Raw genomic sequence first — 18,441 nt, 5'->3', positions numbered from 1 at the left:
AGATATCTAATCTCATGGAAATTATTATCCAAATGCTATCATCTTTTTAGTACTAAATGTACATTGAATCGTGCTATTCAATTGTGCTGTTGGGCTATGGAGAGTTAGTCCATGAGTCATTCTCATCAAATTCTCCCTAATAAATTCTTATCAATATCTTCATTGTTGTAAACTTATAGTTAAAAGATGCCTCCACGCCGATCAACGAGGCGCGATCCTCCGATAACTGCAACACCACCTGCTCCCCAAATCGATACGACAGCTCTGAATGCTGTTGTAGCTGCGGCTGTGGCTACATCCATGGCTCAATATCATTCTTCGAGTGCCACCGGAGGTGGTACACCTGTTCATTCTACTCATGGTGAAGCTCCTGTGCGCTTGAGAGAGTGCTCCTATAAGGACTTCACCAACTGCAAGCCATTGTCCTTTAAAGGGACTGGTGGAGTCATTGCCCTCTCGCAATGGTTCGAAAAGACGGAGTCGATCTTCGAGATCTGCTCATGCCCAGAAGGAAGCATAGTCAAATTTGCTACGTACACCTTCGAGGCAAAAGCCCTGACATGGTGGAATAGCCATGTCAAGTCACTATCTCTCAGAGTGGCTAATGCTATGGGCTGGGAAGCTCTGAAAGAGCTAATGATTGAAGAGTATTGCCCGAGGGGCGAAATCCAGAAATTGGAGCAGGAACTGTGGAGCCTAACCATGAAAGTCTCCGACATTGTGACATATACCGCCAGATTCTGCGAGCTAGTGGCCCTCTGTCCCAACATGGTTCATACAGAGGGAAAGAAGATAGAGAGATACATATGGGGGCTGGTGCCTCCATTCCAGGGGAATGTTTTGGCTTCAAACCCCACTACATTCGATAGTGCCAAGCGATTGGCACAGCGGCTTATTGACCATGGGGTCCGTACCCCGTCAACAACAACAACCCTGGCCATCTCAGAACCCGCCAAAACCGCTGATTCCAAACGGAAATTCTGGGATGACAAAAAGAAGAAGAAGGCTGCCAAAAAGCAGCAGGTCGTTGTAATTCATGCTGCGATAGCACCTGTCGCTGTTGCTCCGGTAAAGCAGTAGGTTGGAAGTTTGCCAAAGTGCAACAGATGCAACTTCCACCACACAGGAGCCTGCCGGGAAATGCAGTGCTCTAACTGCAGCAGGAAGGGGCACACTGCCCGTTTCTGCAAGGCTCCAGCAAAACCAATCACCCAAGTCCCCGGCACTGGTGTGGGCCAAGCTTGCTACGGTTGTGGCGAGGTGGGCCACTACAAAAGGAACTGCCCGAAGGCAGGGAATGCCGGTGGAGTGGGAAGAGTTTTGGCCATAGGCCACGAGGAAGCGGTTGCCAACCCCACAGTGGTCGCGGGTACGTTTCTCCTCGATAACTCTTATGCATGCATACTGTTTGATAGTGAAGCGGAGAGGAGTTTCGTGAACCAAATATTTGCTCATTTACTTAAGCAAAAATGACGAGCACTTAAAGAACCATTCACTGTAGAAATGGCTAATGGGAAGACAGAGAGCACTAGCAGTATATTCATAGGATGTACTCTAACTTAAGATAGCCATTCATTTTCGATCGACCTCATGCCGGTCTCAATTAAAAGTTTCGACGTCATTATCGGCATGGATTGGTTGAGTTTACATCGTGCCGACATCATGTGTTATGAAAAGGCTGTTCGCCTTAATCTACCGTCTGGTGAAACTCTAGTAATCTATGGCGACAAACCCGACACTAATCTTCGCCTCATCTCGAGCATTCAAGCCCATAAATTCTTGCAAAAGGAATGTCGCGCATTCCTTGCTCATGTTGTCGATGTGAGCCAAGAAACGAAATCTATTAAGAATATTCCAGTAGTACGTGATTTTCCCGACATCTTTCCTGAAGAACTCCCAGGACTACCTCCGCAACGTCAAGTTGAGTTCAGAATCGACTTAGTTCCAGGGGCTACCCCAGTAGCCAAATCGCCCTATCGTCTAGCACCTGCAGAGATGCAAGAACTGTCCGGTCAACTTAACGAACTGCTCATCAAGGGCTTTATAAGACCAAGCTTCTCACCTCGGGAGTTCCAGTCTTGTTCGTCAAGAAGAAGGACAGATCGTTTCGTATGTGCATCGACTACACGGAGCTCAACAAACTGACCGTCAAAAATCGTTACTCTCTGCCTCGCATAGACGATTTATTTGATCAACTACAAGGGGCGAACTTCTTTTCAAAAATCGATCTAAGATCCGGATATCACCAACTACGAGTGCTAGGGGAGGATGTCCCGAAGACAGCCTTCCGAACTCGTTATGGGCACTACGAATTCGTAGTGATGCCGTTCGGATTAACAAACGCGCCCGCAGTATTCATGGATTTAATGAATAGGGTGTGTCGTCCTTACTTGGATCAGTTCGTCATCGTCTTCATCGATGATATACTTATCTATTCTCGTAGTAAGGAGGAGCATAGTCTACATCTGCGACTAGTCTTAGAAACGCTGCGTTCGGAGAAGCTCTATGCGAAGTTCTCGAAATGCGAATTTTGGATCCGAAGAGTCGAATTCTTAGGACACGTGGTTAGCGAAGAGGGAATACACGTGGACCCTTCCAAAATCAAAGCCATTGAGAGCTGGTCAGCACCGAAGATGCCTACCGAAATTCGTCAATTTCTAGGCCTCGCTGGCTACTATCGCAGGTTCATTCAGAACTTCTCACGAATTGCAAAACCTCTCACGACTTTGACCCAGAAGGGTGTGGCCTTTGACTGGGAAGAGAAGCAGGAGAGAGCGTTCCAAACACTCAAGCGAGCCTTGTGCACAGCACCAATACTATCCCTCCCCGAAGGAATAGAAGACTTCGTTGTCTATTGCGATGCGTCAAATCAAGGGCTCGGTTGTGTTCTGATGCAACGAGGTAAGGTCATCGCCTATGCCTCGAGACAGCTGAAGACACACGAGGTCAACTACACCACTCACGATCTCGAGCTAGGAGCAGTTGTGTTTGCTCTAAAGATCTGGAGACACTACCTGTATGGTACAAAAAGCACTATCTTTACAGACCACAAAAGTCTACAACATATATTCGACCAGAAGGAGCTCAACATGAGACAACGACGGTGGGTCGAGCTACTCAGTGACTACGAATGCAAAATTCGTTATCATCCGGGTAAAGCCAACATAGTAGCTGACGCCCTAAGTCGGAAAGAATACTCTGATCGTAGAGTCAAATCATTGACTATGACTATCCATTCACATTTGTCCACGCAAATTAAGAAGGCTCAGCTCGACGCTTTAAAACCTGAAAATGTGGCGAGTGAATTCCTTAGAAGGATGGATAAGAACTTAGAAGTCAAGGGTGGCGGAGCTTTTTATTTCATGGATCGGATCTGGACACCGAGACACGGTGGCTTCAGAGACTTGGTCATGAAGGAAGCGCACAACACTCGATACTCCGTCCACCCGGGTTCAGATAAGATGTATCTGGATCTTAAAAAGTCGTACTGGTGGCCTAACATGAAAGCATAAATTGCTACCTTCGTGAGTAAATGCCTTACTTGCGCAAAGGTAAAGGTCGAATACTAGAAACCATCAGGTTTACTTCAGCAACCAGAGATACCTGAATGGAAGTGGGAGCAGATCACTATGGACTTCATAACTAAGCTACCCATGAAAACGGGTGGGCTTGATACCATTTGGGTCATCGTCGACAGATTGACCAAATGCGCACACTTCCTGCCCATCAAGGAAACGGACAAAATGGAGAAGCTCACAAGAACATACGTACGGGAGATCGTACGACTGCATGGTGTTCTTATATCTATTATCTCCGATAGGGATAGTAGATTCACTTCGAGGTTCTAACAGTCATTACAAAGCTCCCTAGGAACGAGGCTAGACATGAGTATGGCCTACCATCCACAGACCGACGGACAAAGTGAGAGGACTATTCAAACATTAGAAGATATGTTGCGAGCCTGTGTGATCGACTTTGGGAAGGCATGGGATACCCACCTACCCCTTGTTGAATTCTCCTACAACAACAGTTATCACACGAGCATAAAGGCTGCTCCATTTGAAGCCCTCTATGGCCGAAAGTGCAGATCCCCTCTGTGCTGGGCTGAGGTGGGTGACACCCAGTTAGCTAATGGACGAGTTCCTGATAGCACTCTCACAGGTCTGGAGATCATTCGAGAAACGACAGAGAAGATCGTTCAGATTCGTGAACGATTGAAAGCCTCTAGAGACCGACAGAAAAGCTATGCAGACAAACGGAGGAAACCTTTGGAATTCCAGGTTGGAGACCGAGTCCTTTTGAAAGTCTCACCCTGGAAGGGCTTGATACGCTTCGGAAAGCGTGGAAAGCTAAATCCAAGATACGTAGGGCCTTTCGAGATTCTCGCTAGAATCGGCCCTGTAGCATACAAACTCAATCTACCCCACGAACTCAGTAACGTACATTCTACTTTCCACGTCTCGAACTTGAAAAAGTGTCTGTCCGACGAGACTCTTGTAATCCCACTCGACGAGATCGAGATCAACGAGAGCCTCAACTTCGTGGAAGAACTTGTGGAGATCATGGACCGGGAGATCAAGCAAACGAAACAAAGTCGTATCCCGATAGTGAAGGTTCGTTGGAACGCCAAGCGAGGACCTGAATTCACTTGGGAGCGAGAGGATCAGATGAAACTGAAATATCCTCATCTTTTTACTTAGTTATTTGTAACTACTTATTTGCTTAAACTCTAATTTCGGGACGAAATTCCTTCTAACGGGGGGATGATGTGACAACCCGAAATTTCTATTCTGTACAACCATTCACTTCAATAGAAGTCAGAACTGTTTCTGCTAACTTTTAAGGTTTTTGGAGTCAGTTTGAGTGTACTAAAGCCTAGTACTGCAAGAGATAACTGGAGAGAGGATACTCTAGGGTTTATTATGCATCAATAAAGTTCCAAAACTCCAAGAGTTTGGAGTTTACGGCCCAAACATGGTGTTTACGGCCGTAAACTCTAAAGAGTATAAATATAACACTTAGTCATTTTATACACTTTTTTACCATTTCAAGCCTAGAAACTCATTTCTCTCTCAAGTAGCATCCAATTTTCCTTCTTGATATTCAACTTTGTAAGTGTTTCTTGCCTTGTTTAGTTGATCTCTTCCATTATCTAGTGATCTTACATGATTTCATCCATGAAATCATTCCATTTGTTTAGATCTTCGAGCATTCTTCATTTCACCAAGAACACCAAGAACAAACACTAGTGTTCTTGGGCCGTGAACACCCTTTCAAGCTCCTTTATTGTAAGTATTCTTACCCTAGTTTTATAAGGCTTGTTTCACTTCTTATTCAACTAGAAAACACAAAGAAACACAAGATCGAAGGTGTTTACGGTCAAGACATGTTCTTGAACCGTAAACCCTAATAAATGGGGCAAAAGTGAGCCCTAGTCCCTTCCTTAGACTTGGATACTAGTCTAGACCACTACCTTGAAGTGTTTAGGACCTTAAACATCAAAAAGACCAAGAACACATAGAGTTTACGGCCGTAAACTCATGGAGAAATGGTCCATGGGCCGTAAACTCTATAAAGTGGTGAAATTGTGCCACCATGACTTCCTAAGGCTTAGACTTGAAGTAAGGATACTTCTTTATGGCTTATAAGATCTCAAAACACAAAATGGTAGAAGTTACCATGAGTTTACGGCCGTAAAGGCCGTAAACCCATTGGGACCATAAACCCGAAACCGTAAACTCATGAAGAGTTTACCGTTGGACCATAAACTCAAAAGCAAAGCCCTACAACCCTTAGATTCAATCCTTGGTACTACTAGCACTTGAATCAAAGTGTTATCCATGTTTTAGGGTGTCTTTACTTGATTAATTAGTTGTTAAATGACTAATTGGATTACATATATGTGTTATTATATGTTAATTAGGATCCTTGTATGTGTTCAAGTCTTCACTTGACACTTAGCATCCTATACCATCCGTTCATCCAAACCACTCACTATAGGTGAGTTCATACCCCTTAATCAACCTTTTAAATGATTTTAAATGCTTTTATGGGGGGGGGGGGGGAATACAAGTTGAACTATTATAGTTATTATATCAATCACATGTGATTAATAACTACCAAACAAGTGGATTTCTTACTTTTCAAACTGTGTTATCAAACAAACTACTTCAAACTGTTTTACAAACTCTTTTACGTGTCAAATACTTTCATTAAACTCTTTTAAACTTATATTATGTTAAATGTGTATCTATATAGATATAGTTATATAAGTAGGATTGAAAGGACTTAGGACTGATAGCTCACCTTACCTCCTGTTCCTTGTTTGGTTGTGGACTTAGGGTATCGGTTGTTTGTCTGAAGGTCGTTTGAATCCTAGTTATATATTATGTATATGTATATAGATATAAAAGTTCCTTCTTTCTATTCAATACCTTTGGGTAGCAAAGGTATACAAGCATGTTCATACATACAAACAATGTTACTAGTAAACTATAATAGGTATAGTTTAGGAAGATACTAATACTATTACTAGAACAATGAAACATACAATGAGTCAGTTCATACATGAGTCAATACATACTAGACAGAGAGAGAACATACAATACAACTAGTACATACTATACATTACAATACAGCTAGCACATACTATACATTATACAAGACAACATACTATTATGAGAAACAGAGAGAACATACATACATACTAGACAGAGAGAGAACATACAATACAGCTAGTACATACTATACATTATACAAGAGAACATACTATTATGAGAAACAGAGAGAACATACATACATACTAGACAGAGAGAGAACATACAATACAGCTAGTACACACAATACGTATACAAGAACACTACTACAGTTATGTGAGCCACGTAACGGGGCATGACATCACCTGTCATGGCTCGTTTTGTATCCAGAATCTCCTTAAGTGGAGAGCGTTGAGTTTGTGTATAGATCTATACTGGATTGACTATCCTACACCTTGCTGCTCGCTATAGTGGGACTTGCAAGTCTACAGGTGCTACACGTCATTCCTTCCGACGTCTTACATCATCGTGTTTCTAGTCGGTAGTATGGTACAGGCCGATCACATGGTACTTTAAATAACAATTGGTCTAAGGTAGTTAGTACAGCAGTAGTTACTTAATACAATACTACAGTACTATTTTATTTCCCATTGCATTCACTTTGTGATCTTCACACAATGAACAGTAATGTAAAAACTATATTTTTGGTTAATGATAGTCAGATTTGGGAAAATACATACTCTTACAAGAGACACACATACAAACACTTGATTCCTTGGTAGAAGGATACTTTTAGTAGAAAAACATAGGGTTTTCTAGGAGATTCAAACATTTTACAAACATTCAAAAACTTTTACAAACTTACACATCGCATACTCACAGACACTTTCTTACAAACAATGACACTAAAATACTTATGATCTCACCAACTTTAAAGCTGATCAACTCTTTCAAAATAACTTGTATTCTCAGGTCGCCAGTAGACAGGTACCGGTGCCAGGTTTTGAGAAGATGGAGCTCGTTCAAGACTCATCTTTTATTTTGTTTCATATTTTTGGTGTCTATTAAACTAAACAGAACACACTTGTATTAAATTATATTATTAATTCAATGGATGATGTTGTTGCTTGTTTCCTACTATTCATTGTTGTGATACTGTACATGACGTCCTCCACCCCCGAAGGATTCTGTCGTTCCGGTTTTGGGGTGTGACAAGCTACAAAAGCATTGTAGCAGTTGACAAGTGAAGTGGCAAAAGCTACGTTTTCATCATTTTATTTGGAATGGGAAGCAGGAACCATAACTGGTGCATTTGAGGAAGAAACAGCTTGAGGAACAACGTAAGACTGACTTTGTGGATGACAAACAGATGTTGAAGCAACAAATGGTGCAACTGATGGAGTGATAAATGGTTGATTCTGAGGCTGTTGAACAACAAAGGTTTGACTTGGAGAAGAGGTATAGGATGAAAAAACATTGTTTGAGGAAATCCCAAGATTCGCAGTCGAGTAGGAATTCACATGATTAATCTCTCGTTGCTTGTCATCAAGATCACAGGCTTTGATGATTGCCATTGTTTCAGCAAGACTAAGATGATTTAGATCTTTTGTCTTCTTGATAACGACTACATTCATGTCCCACGACTTTGGAAGTGAGTTCAACAACTTTTTGTTTATCTCTGACTTAGTCAAGTAAATCCTAGTTGTACTCATCTTAGTAGTAAGTGCAGTAAATCACTGCAACTGAGCTTCCAGGGTTTCTCCAACGATATAATTGAACATGTTGAAATTTTGTCTTAACATATCCTGACGGCTTTCCTTCATATCTTCATTTCCCTCGTAGACCTCAATCAAAGCTTCCCACAGTGCTTTGGCTGATGTGTATTCTCTGAAGCCTTAAGCAATATCGGGAGATAGAGCCATAGTCAAAGTAGCCAGTGCTCTTTCTTGTTCTTCAACCTTTTCGAAATCCTCATCAGTGTAATCAGCGTATAACTTGTCAATTACTTGTCCAGTTGGAAGATTCGTAGTGATTCTGACCGGTCCTTTGAGAATGCTTCTCCAAACCTTGAAATCTTTCATTTTGATGTATTTCTCGATTCTGTATTTCCATTCTGGGAACCCTTCTTCAGATAACAATCGGGGAATGCGAGTGGTTGTTCGCATGATGGAATCTAACTCATGATGAAGTGCTTGACCTTGAGAATCCATTTTTTTTAAAGATTTTTAATTGAAAATGACTTGAAAAATGAACTAAAATGCCAAAAAAACTAGTTTGCGGTCACACGATTACGGCCGTAAACACGAGTTTACGGGCAACGTTTACGGTGTGGAGTTTACGGTTGGAAGTTCACGGTTGAGTTTACGGTTGAGTTTACGGTTGAGGAGGGTTTACGGTTAATGGGAGTTTATGGTTAAAGGGAAGTTTACGGTCTAGAAGAGTTTATGGTCTAGAAGAGTTTACGGTCTAGAAGAGTTTACGGTTTAGAAGAGTTTACGGTTAAGGGAGATTTCCTGTTTACGGTTAAGGGAGATTTCCTATTTACGGTCAATGAAGATTGCCTGTTTACGGTCGTGAATGAGTTTACGGTCGTAAACTGTTGACCTTAAATGCCCAGAATTTGATAAAAATGCGAATTGTAAGCATATCTGATCCCCTAATGTCACGAAAACACCAAATGCAATCTCGAAGAATGATGAAACTGAAGTCCTTTGACCAAAAACGTGATTGAAAGAAGTTTTGACACTGGACTTGCTCTGATACCAATTGTAAGGTCCTGGAAACAGGATCTTAATCAGTGATCAAGCAATATAACAATAAAATAAGATGAGAATTAAGTAGAAGAAGAATGAATCAAAGCTTGCACACGTTTATATTCAGAAAACGTCTGGTACAACTCTGACAATGGCCGTAAACTCTGTGGATCATCAACAACAATTAAGAGACACAGACTGATCCTATATATAGAGGAGAAGACATGACCGTAAACTGGACTTGGCCGTAAACAGGTTTACGGCCGTAAGCCTGTTTACAGCCGTAAACACGCTCTTGGCCGTAAACACACCAAAACACTTCTATTACAAGACTCAAAGTACAAAATACCTATACATCCAAAAGCCTAGCCGAAACCATAACTTGGACCCTTCAATAACTCACTTACAGGTGGTTTAGCGAGAAACCGGGCTATATGCTGGCAGAACCTCGTCGTTGAATCTTTGTAAAAAGATTCATGTAGCACTTCAATTCTCACCTTAATATAGTAAAACTACAGAAAGAGAATTTGAATCACGAGGGACCGAAATGCTTTGGGGGGATAATAAGAGAAAGACTCTTGAATCAAGTGGATGATGCAAGAAAAATGAGATCCTAGAGCCTCTTATTTTTAGTAACTAAATTTTAAAAAACCACCCTCTATAGTAACTTAAATGACCTTATAGTTATTTAAACGACTAAACACCCCTTTATAATACTATTTTAAATATATTTAATGATATTGTACTAAACTAATGTCAAAAGTACTCAACACTAGTCTTATAACGACCGCATCATCGATACCTTTCTAATGATATATACATTTGTATATATATATATATATATATATATATATATATATATATATATATATATATATATATATATATATATGTATATGTATATCTATATATGATTTATACTTTATTTTAATACGTAAATATGCTATTATAAATTATAACTCATTCATATGAATTCCGTTTTTGACATTCTTTATATATATATATATATATATATATATATATATATATATATATATATATATATATATATATATATATATATATATGTTTTGGCGCAGATATTTTTACGATTTACGGACGATTCCGCTGATTATTCCTATTTTATTATGTTATAATAATCATGAAACACAAACTATTCATATAATTCTTCTTTATTTTGTCAAATAGGTTACAATTGTTGACCCTAACTATTACTTTGGTTAAGATTATTTATCCTAGATAATATTCTAAAAAAATCATTTTTAATGCTTATTATATCTTACTTGACTAGTCTGAATCTGCGGGTGTTACAATTATCTCCCCCTTAGGATGATTACGTCCCGAAATCATCAACAAAACATGGCTTTTATAATGACTCCATTTGTTATCTTTTCATCCTAGGAAATAACCGTAACTCTTATGTCCTTTCAAATGAGTATCTAACTCTTGGATCTCTTTACTACCGGTGGTGCTCAATCTTGCACCTGCTCTTTATCTCATGTTGGACTTTCAATCGTAACCTTCGAGTTACAGACTCCATCTTTATTGGAGAGTTCTTGCTCTTTCTTAGAAGACTTAATTTAAGATAAGTTATTTACTTCGATTACTGTAACAGACTGATAGGTCATGTTCTAATGACCTCTCAGCGTATGATGCAACACTTAGACTCATGTATTTTTGAATCAGATTCTATAATGGAAGTTACCTTCCTTCATGTTCTAATGTGGTGTAATGACATTCTACCATTTAACACTTCTACCTATAAGGTTTTTACTTTCACGATGATTGCGATACTTCTATTGATCGCTTCGATTATCTTTCACTTCAATCTTTAGGTTTAAGTCAGATGCTATATCGAACTTGGTTCTCTGAACCACGTAGAATACATATCTTAGTCAGAATCAATATTATATGACCACCAGGTTCGGAATAACAATCATCTTCTTAGTCATTAGAGAAACAATGGTAACGACAGACATGAACAAAACGGAATCAATTACTAGCGCCTTGGTAACCTTTTCACTTTCCCTGATCCAAGTGCGAGTCCTATGGTTTCGGTTGTATAGGCCTCAACTACCTTTCACACCTACTCATACTCGTCCCAAGTATTGTCTCATTATCCACTAAGTTATTTTCACAAAAATAATTTAACACATACGAATGTGTCCAAACAATCATAAAATTTACCTAGACTTTAGTAGGACTTCTTCCATGCGAATCTTCAACAATAATTCTGCTTCAACTTGGTTGGTAGTGGAAATGCCATATAATATGACAACTTTAGAAATTACACCAATCGTTCTATCATCCTGCCAATCAAATGTGTACATTTGGATGTACCGTACTCCTCTAGTCGTAATCATATTTTATCAGACGTATTCTAAAGGCAAAATACCACTCTTCCGATATCTTCCGATAGGTATCATTCACTATTGCAAGCCTTATCATTTCCTCCATTTACTCAGTTCACTATGAGTCTTCACCATGACGTTATGTTTACGTAAGCATGTGTTCAGTGTATCGGGACGAGAATATAGATAGAGAAGGTTTAGACATGTACTCCTCCTTATTAATCCGAAAGTTACATTGCAGTTCTAATACCGTAGTTAAATGTTTAGAAACCTGAACACATAAGTTTTCTAGATCCGGTTGGCAATATACCATAATCTGATCAGACAATAACATCATAAAGCATATAAGGCATCTTCCCTAAATAAGCTACCGCTCATGTCTATTTAGGCATACTTCCTAAATATAGCAGACACTCATTTCACAATCACCGTTTAGCATTCTAAGTTTAAGTCTACAAATCCTAAAAAATTGTAACATCCTGTTTCGAACTGTTCCCATTTTAAATTAGTGATCAAAGGGCTAGGTATTATCAGGCTTCGGAACCTCGAGGGTTTGAGTTTTAGACCCATTTGGAGTTGAATAATGTATCTTGGTTGCGTGGCTATTCAGTGTGAGTTTTTGGGAAAAAGGGTATTTTGGTAATTTGTCAGCTCGGGTTTTTATAGGAAGTGGATTTTTGTTTGGAATATTTTATAGCAGGCAGGAATTGATATTAGTGTTGAGTATCTCGATACCTTTCTATGGATATATGAATGGTTGGAATCAGAGTTGTATCGAGTGAGTTAGGGTCTTCGGAAGAATTAGGGTTTTGGGAAAAACGCTAGTATGGGGAGGGGGGTACCGAGAAGAAGGAACTATACGAGGTGTAGCTGGGAGGAATGTGCGGCGTTGGTGTGAATCTAGGTCGGGGTGGGCAGTCTCATACGCAGGGTGTACGAGAAGGTACGCTAGGCGTACGAAGGGCAGATTGACCCTAATCTTGGGGTTGTACCCTATATAAGCCTAATGTTAAGCCTCCTTCTTCATTCTAAGTTAGCCCCCACCCTGTAAAACCCTAGACATCGTCCTTAATCATTCATGGTGGCATTTTGAGCTTATGGTGTCCATTTTTGGTGTGTTTGACCCATTTTCAAGAAATAAGAGTTTGATGCAAAGATGGGGATCAAGGAGAAGCTTATGGATTTGGTTTTTGTGACTCATTTTCAGCATGATGAAGGTATAAACCTTTGAACTTGATCATTGATGTCTTAGATCTACCATTTAAGGGTTTTGGTTCCATTTTGTCCCAAGTATGAGATCTAGTGGTTGTGGTATGTGGGCTGAATGTTCTATGATAGTTTCATGGGTTGGAGAGTTACTACACGAATGTTGCTTTCTTTGTGCTTTGTGGAACTCTTGGATCATGGGAGTCAGCTACCAAGTGAATATGACGATATTCAGGAAGTAGATGGATGGCATCATGAGGAGTTCTTCAGAAACTGATGGCAGGGTCAGGTCGGGAACCTAGGAAAGCCTAGGATATGCTCCAGTGAGTTTAGTGAGGCGTTTTGGCGAGGTTGGTGCTTTGGTTTGAGGAAGGGACTTAGAGGATTCGGGAGGATTGCTGAGGAAAGTATGGATATGTGTGGAAGGTAGTATTGGGCCCCTACTAATGATAGCAAAGGATCCATACTCGAATCAGTGAGCATCTTGGAGAATCTAAGAAGCTTATGGGAAGGAGAATTCTTGGTTATGCTCTAATCGTGGGGATAGCTACCTTGCCAGATGAGGATGAGCACACATAAGGAAGGATCAGGGTTTGGTCCCGGCTCCGGTGGTGAGCCAGTTAGTAGAAGGACTGCCAGGGATTTGAGTTCGCGTTGGATTAAGGAGATGGAAAGTGTTTTCCGCACTAGTCCCAACCCTTTAGGAGCTAAGGTTTGTTTCGCCTTGGATCTATTGTATTGGGCAGAGAGGATTGATTGTGCGATCTATTGCACTTTCGGGATTGGAGACTATGTCTTAGGAGTAGTTTGTAGCCCGGTTTAGGGCAGAGGTTGCTTCAGCTACTGTAGTTCAGCCGTGCACGATTGAGCTGGTGAGTGTGTCAGGGTGCGAGACCCTGAATGATATGATTTCTAGAACCCGAGAGTGGGAGACAGATTTGGAGCACATTGGGAAGAGGGGACCAGATCAGGTGCATATATTGGAGGGTCCCAGGAAGAGACCCAAGATTTCGGATCAACTTTCGAGAGGCCAGCACTTGCGAGAAACTGCACGATGGAGTTTTTCGTTCCAAGGGTTTAGGTAAGTATGTCTTTGGGTTTGTTTCCCTGCATGAGTTTTAGGTTATATCATTAAGTAATGTCATATGCCATTTGTATGCCGTGAATTATTAGTGGTTAACGAAAGGTCATTTCCCTATTTGCGGGTTGGGAGTGTTCACTATATCTTGGCTTATGGTCGAGATCGGTTTAGGGGTATCATGTGGAAGGTCTACGGACTGGGTTCCGCAGGATGGTTATTCAGCATCGTCAGGATTCGGTGGTTTTAGTAACTGTTATTGAATGGATGGTGAAAGCACCAAGGGAAGTGGCTCGTTGCTGAGGTATTGGTTGGAGCATCTGTCTTTTGGTCTTCAAGATTTGAGTGTGGTGAGGCCATGGGTGGTAATCATGGTGGGATTGAAGTAGTATTAGGATGCGATAGGATCGTAGCATTCATCGATTCGAAGTAGACTATTTATGTGATGGTCACAAGCATGGAAGGGGTATCAGCTCGTGCTTTGGGCACGCCGACCAGGGATGTCGAGAAATTATTCTCTTTTTTGAGATTGAGGATCTTCGGAGTCCGTGGGCGAGCCCGGACGATTATAGGAATTAGGGATAGAACTAGGAGAGACAGTGGGGTCAAGGATTTGGATCTTGAGTTGCAGGATCATGTGGATAATCAGTATGTGACGCAATAGGGTTTAGGCTGGGTAGCCTTGATATTTGATCTCTTGGGAATCTGGTGGTTGGACCAGGTGCGAGACTGGTAGTCTCGAGGATTAGCTTAAGGGTAGTTATTTATCGGTCAAGTAAGGAATGTCGGGAAGTTGTGGTGCATTATGAAAATGCAGATTCGGGGATCTTGAGGTAGGAACGGAATATCAATTTGGTTTTGGGTAAGATCCCGAATCAGAGTTTGCGCGTTTTTAGTGTGAGATTTTCATTCCAGTGGAAAAAGGATTGAGATATTTATACGCTGAGAGCATCAATCACAAGGTTCAAGGGTAATGGATGGGTTTAGTTGATGCCAAATCGAGTTATTGTGATGTGTCTTGGGTTGGTTTTATCCGTTAAAGAGCCACATCATGTTTCAATTGACGAAAAGATGGGTTGTTGGAGACCCGATATGAGATGAGACTGCAGTGGGTCATGTAGCGTTCATTCTGTTAGCAGAAGTTTTGATGGTAAGGTGTGTTAAGAAAGTCCTACCAGTCGGTTTTCTATTCGGAAGACGCGTGGGACTGCTGTGTGTGTATGTGTGTTTAGCCCATCAATCGGTTAGGTGTCTGGTGTTTCGAGTAGTTGACAGATAAGGTGGGATCAGAGAGGTCCCAACTGCTTCTGAAAAGCAACAAGTGGTATCAAGAAGAGTCGAAGTGGGTTAAGTGACTTGGGATTCGTGTGTGGAGTTGCTTGTATTCCGGGAATACGCTAAGTTTTCCGCAATTGGATTAAACAATCTCAGAGTGGCCGATTAGACCCTGTTACGCAACTCTCTTCCGAGTCTCACCGTTGCAGGGACGAGTCTCCTACTCAAAGGATTATTTGAGCCTCCTGTCAAGTTGAGCGTTCTGCAGCCACATTTGATCAGTAACTTTTTTCCTTTCGAAGCTTCAATGTATTATGGGTGGAAAGTATTTTGTTTAGGCTGGTTTTCTTATGGAATAAGTTTGATAATGGTTCAGTGTGGGCGGTGTGTCGGGACGTTAGGTCAATGTAGATTTCAGGTCTCAGAAAGATAGAGGTGGTTTTCTACAAGGGGGTTTAAGGTTCGTTCCTTTTCAGGTTTGGTAAGTCCTTCCAGGGTTGGTTTCGGTTGCCTTGGGAAGGCTGTAATTATTCCTGGGTTGTGGAGATATTGACCAGATTGTTGGATGTGTTGGGGAAGGTAAGAACGGATGTGCTGGAGAGTTGTAACATCCTGTTTCAAATTGTTCCCATTTTGAATTAGTGATCAAAGGGATGGGTATTATCAGGCTTCGAAACCTCGAGGGTTTGAGTTTTGGACCAATTTGGAGTTGAATAATGTATCGTGGTTGCTCGGGTATTCAGTTTGAGTTTTTGGAAAAGGGTATTTCGGTAATTTGTCAACTCGGGTTTTTATAGGAAGTGTATTTTAGTTCGGGATATTTTATGGCAGGCAGGAATTGATATAAGTGTTGAGTATCTCGATACCTTTCTATGGATATATGAATGGTTGGAATCAGAGTTGTATCGAGTGAGTTAGGGTCTTCGGAAGAATTAGGGTTTTGGGAAAAGCACTAGTACGCAGGGCGTACCGAGGAGAAGGAACAACACGAGGGATAGCTGGGAGGAACGAGCGGAATTTGTGCGAGGCTGGGTCGGGGTGCGCGGTCTCGTACGCGGGGCGTACGAGAAGGTACGTTGGGTGTACAAAGGGCAGATTGAAAACCCTAATCTTGGGGTTGTACCATATATAAGCATAATGTTAAGCCCCTTTCTTCATTATAAGTCAGCCCCCACCCTATAAAACCCTAGAAATCATCCTTAATCATTCATGGTGGCATTTTGAGCTTATGGTGTCTATTGTTGGTGTGTTTGGCCCATTTTCAAGAAGGTGGAGTTTGATGCAAAGATGGGGGATCAAGGAGAAGCTTATGGATCTGGCTTTTGTAACTAATTTTCAGCATGATAACGGTATAAATCTTTGAACTTGATCATTGATGTCTTAGATCTACCATTTATGGGTTTTGGTTTATTTTGGTCCAAAGTATGAGATCTAGTGGTCTTGATTTTATTCCAGGAGCTTTGAGTTGCCCCTCTTAGTGTTTCCGAGGTTCAAGGTTCATAAAGTTGACACCTTTAAAGTTTAAGACCATCTATGTTGGAGTTTGAGCTATCTCCATGAAAGTAGAATGCTATTTGGTCTTTTGGGGCATGCAAAGTCACAAAGTCAGTGACTTTATGGGTTTAGACGTTATTTGGGACTCAGATCTGTGGTTTGGACTTAGGGTTTAAGCATTAAGTGCTTAATTGCAAAAGTAGGATTAAAAGGGAAGTATGTTGGGCGTACAAGCCAATATGCGTAGTGTACAAGCCATTAAGCAAGTACGCGCAACGTACAGCTGCGTACACCCTGTGTACTCGGTCAAATTGGACTTCGCGTTTGTGGGCTTCGGGTTAGGCCATTTCTTGGTCTAAGTTGTTGTGGGCCTTCGTGGGCCAATTGGGAATATGTTTATAGACTAATGAAATTATTGGGCTTTAGGATAAGGCCCATTGGAAAGGCTTGGGCCCAATTTGGAAAATTAGGCCATAAGTGGGCCATAATTAGGCCTTGATGATTATGAGATATTGGACCATCGGAATGCCAAGTGTTTGGAATAGAATAAATGGTTGGGCCTTAAGGTAAGACCATGTAGAGGTTTGGGCCCAATTTGGAAAATTGGACTATATGTTGGGCCTTGGTTGATTATTTGGCTTTTGGCCCTTCACAGTGTGAGTTTGGGCCTTGGTTTTGAACCAAGCTAGGTTAGGGGTAAAATGGTCCTTTTACCCCAAGTGTGGATTTATGGTTATGCATTGAAACCCAGATGGTTAATTGGGTGTTGTTTTCATGTTGAGAGTTTGGGAATCTGTCATCCAGCAACTAGAGTTTTATCCACGGGACTTCGACAGTGTAAGGTGAGTCTCCTCACCATACCAATGGGTCGAAGGCACCAAGTCCGGCCCATGTTATTTAGTTGGGATGTTTATTGCATGTGTGCTATCGATGTGTTAGGTATTTATATGAAGACCATGTGGGGGTTCCCATGGCAGTTAGTCAAGACCATGTGGGGGTTCCCATGGCAGTTAGTTATATGTGGTATGCTAGTTGTCTTCGTCATTCTTGCGTGTAATGGTTACTTGCGAATGTGCTATCAATATGTTATGTATTTATGTGTAGACCATGTGGGGGTTCCCATGGTAGTTAGTTAAGACCATGTGGGGGTTCCCATGGCAGTTAGTTTATTTGGCTATGGTGTTAATTGCGATTGTGCTATCAATGTGTTATGTATATATATGAAGACCATGTGGGGGTTCCCATGGCAGTTAATTAAGACCATGTGGGGGTTCCCATGGAAGATAGATAAGACCATGTGGGGGTTCCCATGGCAGATAGCTAAGACCATGTGGGGGTTCCCATGGCAGTTAGTTAAGACCATGTGGGGGTTCCCATGGCAGTGGGTTAAGACCATGTGGCGGTTTCAGTGGCGCCCGGTGTAAGACCTTGTAGGGTTTCGATGGCATCCTTATATGTTTTTATGCATGGCTTATGTGGCTTATATGGTTGATATGGTTTATATTATTATGTGGATTGTGTGGGGTATGTTATGGGGAACTCACTAAGCTTCGTGCTTACAATTTTGTTTATGGTTTTGAAAGGAAGGGCCCGGCTTGATCGCAACGCACACACCCGTGTTTCCGCAATATATGATTTTGGGATGAACTCTGATCAATATTTTTTTTAATTAGCAATGTTTTTGGAATGCTTGGATTTAAAAGATATCTGTGTTTTGACTATAATAAAAATAAAAGTTTTACCCTTGA

The sequence above is a fragment of the Lactuca virosa genome, chromosome 5, assembly GCF_052849685.1.
Source record: "Lactuca virosa cultivar CGN04683 chromosome 5, Lactuca_virosa_CGN04683_v6, whole genome shotgun sequence".
NCBI classification, from domain to species: Eukaryota; Viridiplantae; Streptophyta; class Magnoliopsida; order Asterales; family Asteraceae; genus Lactuca; species Lactuca virosa.
Note: the sequence above shows the minus strand (reverse complement) of the source record.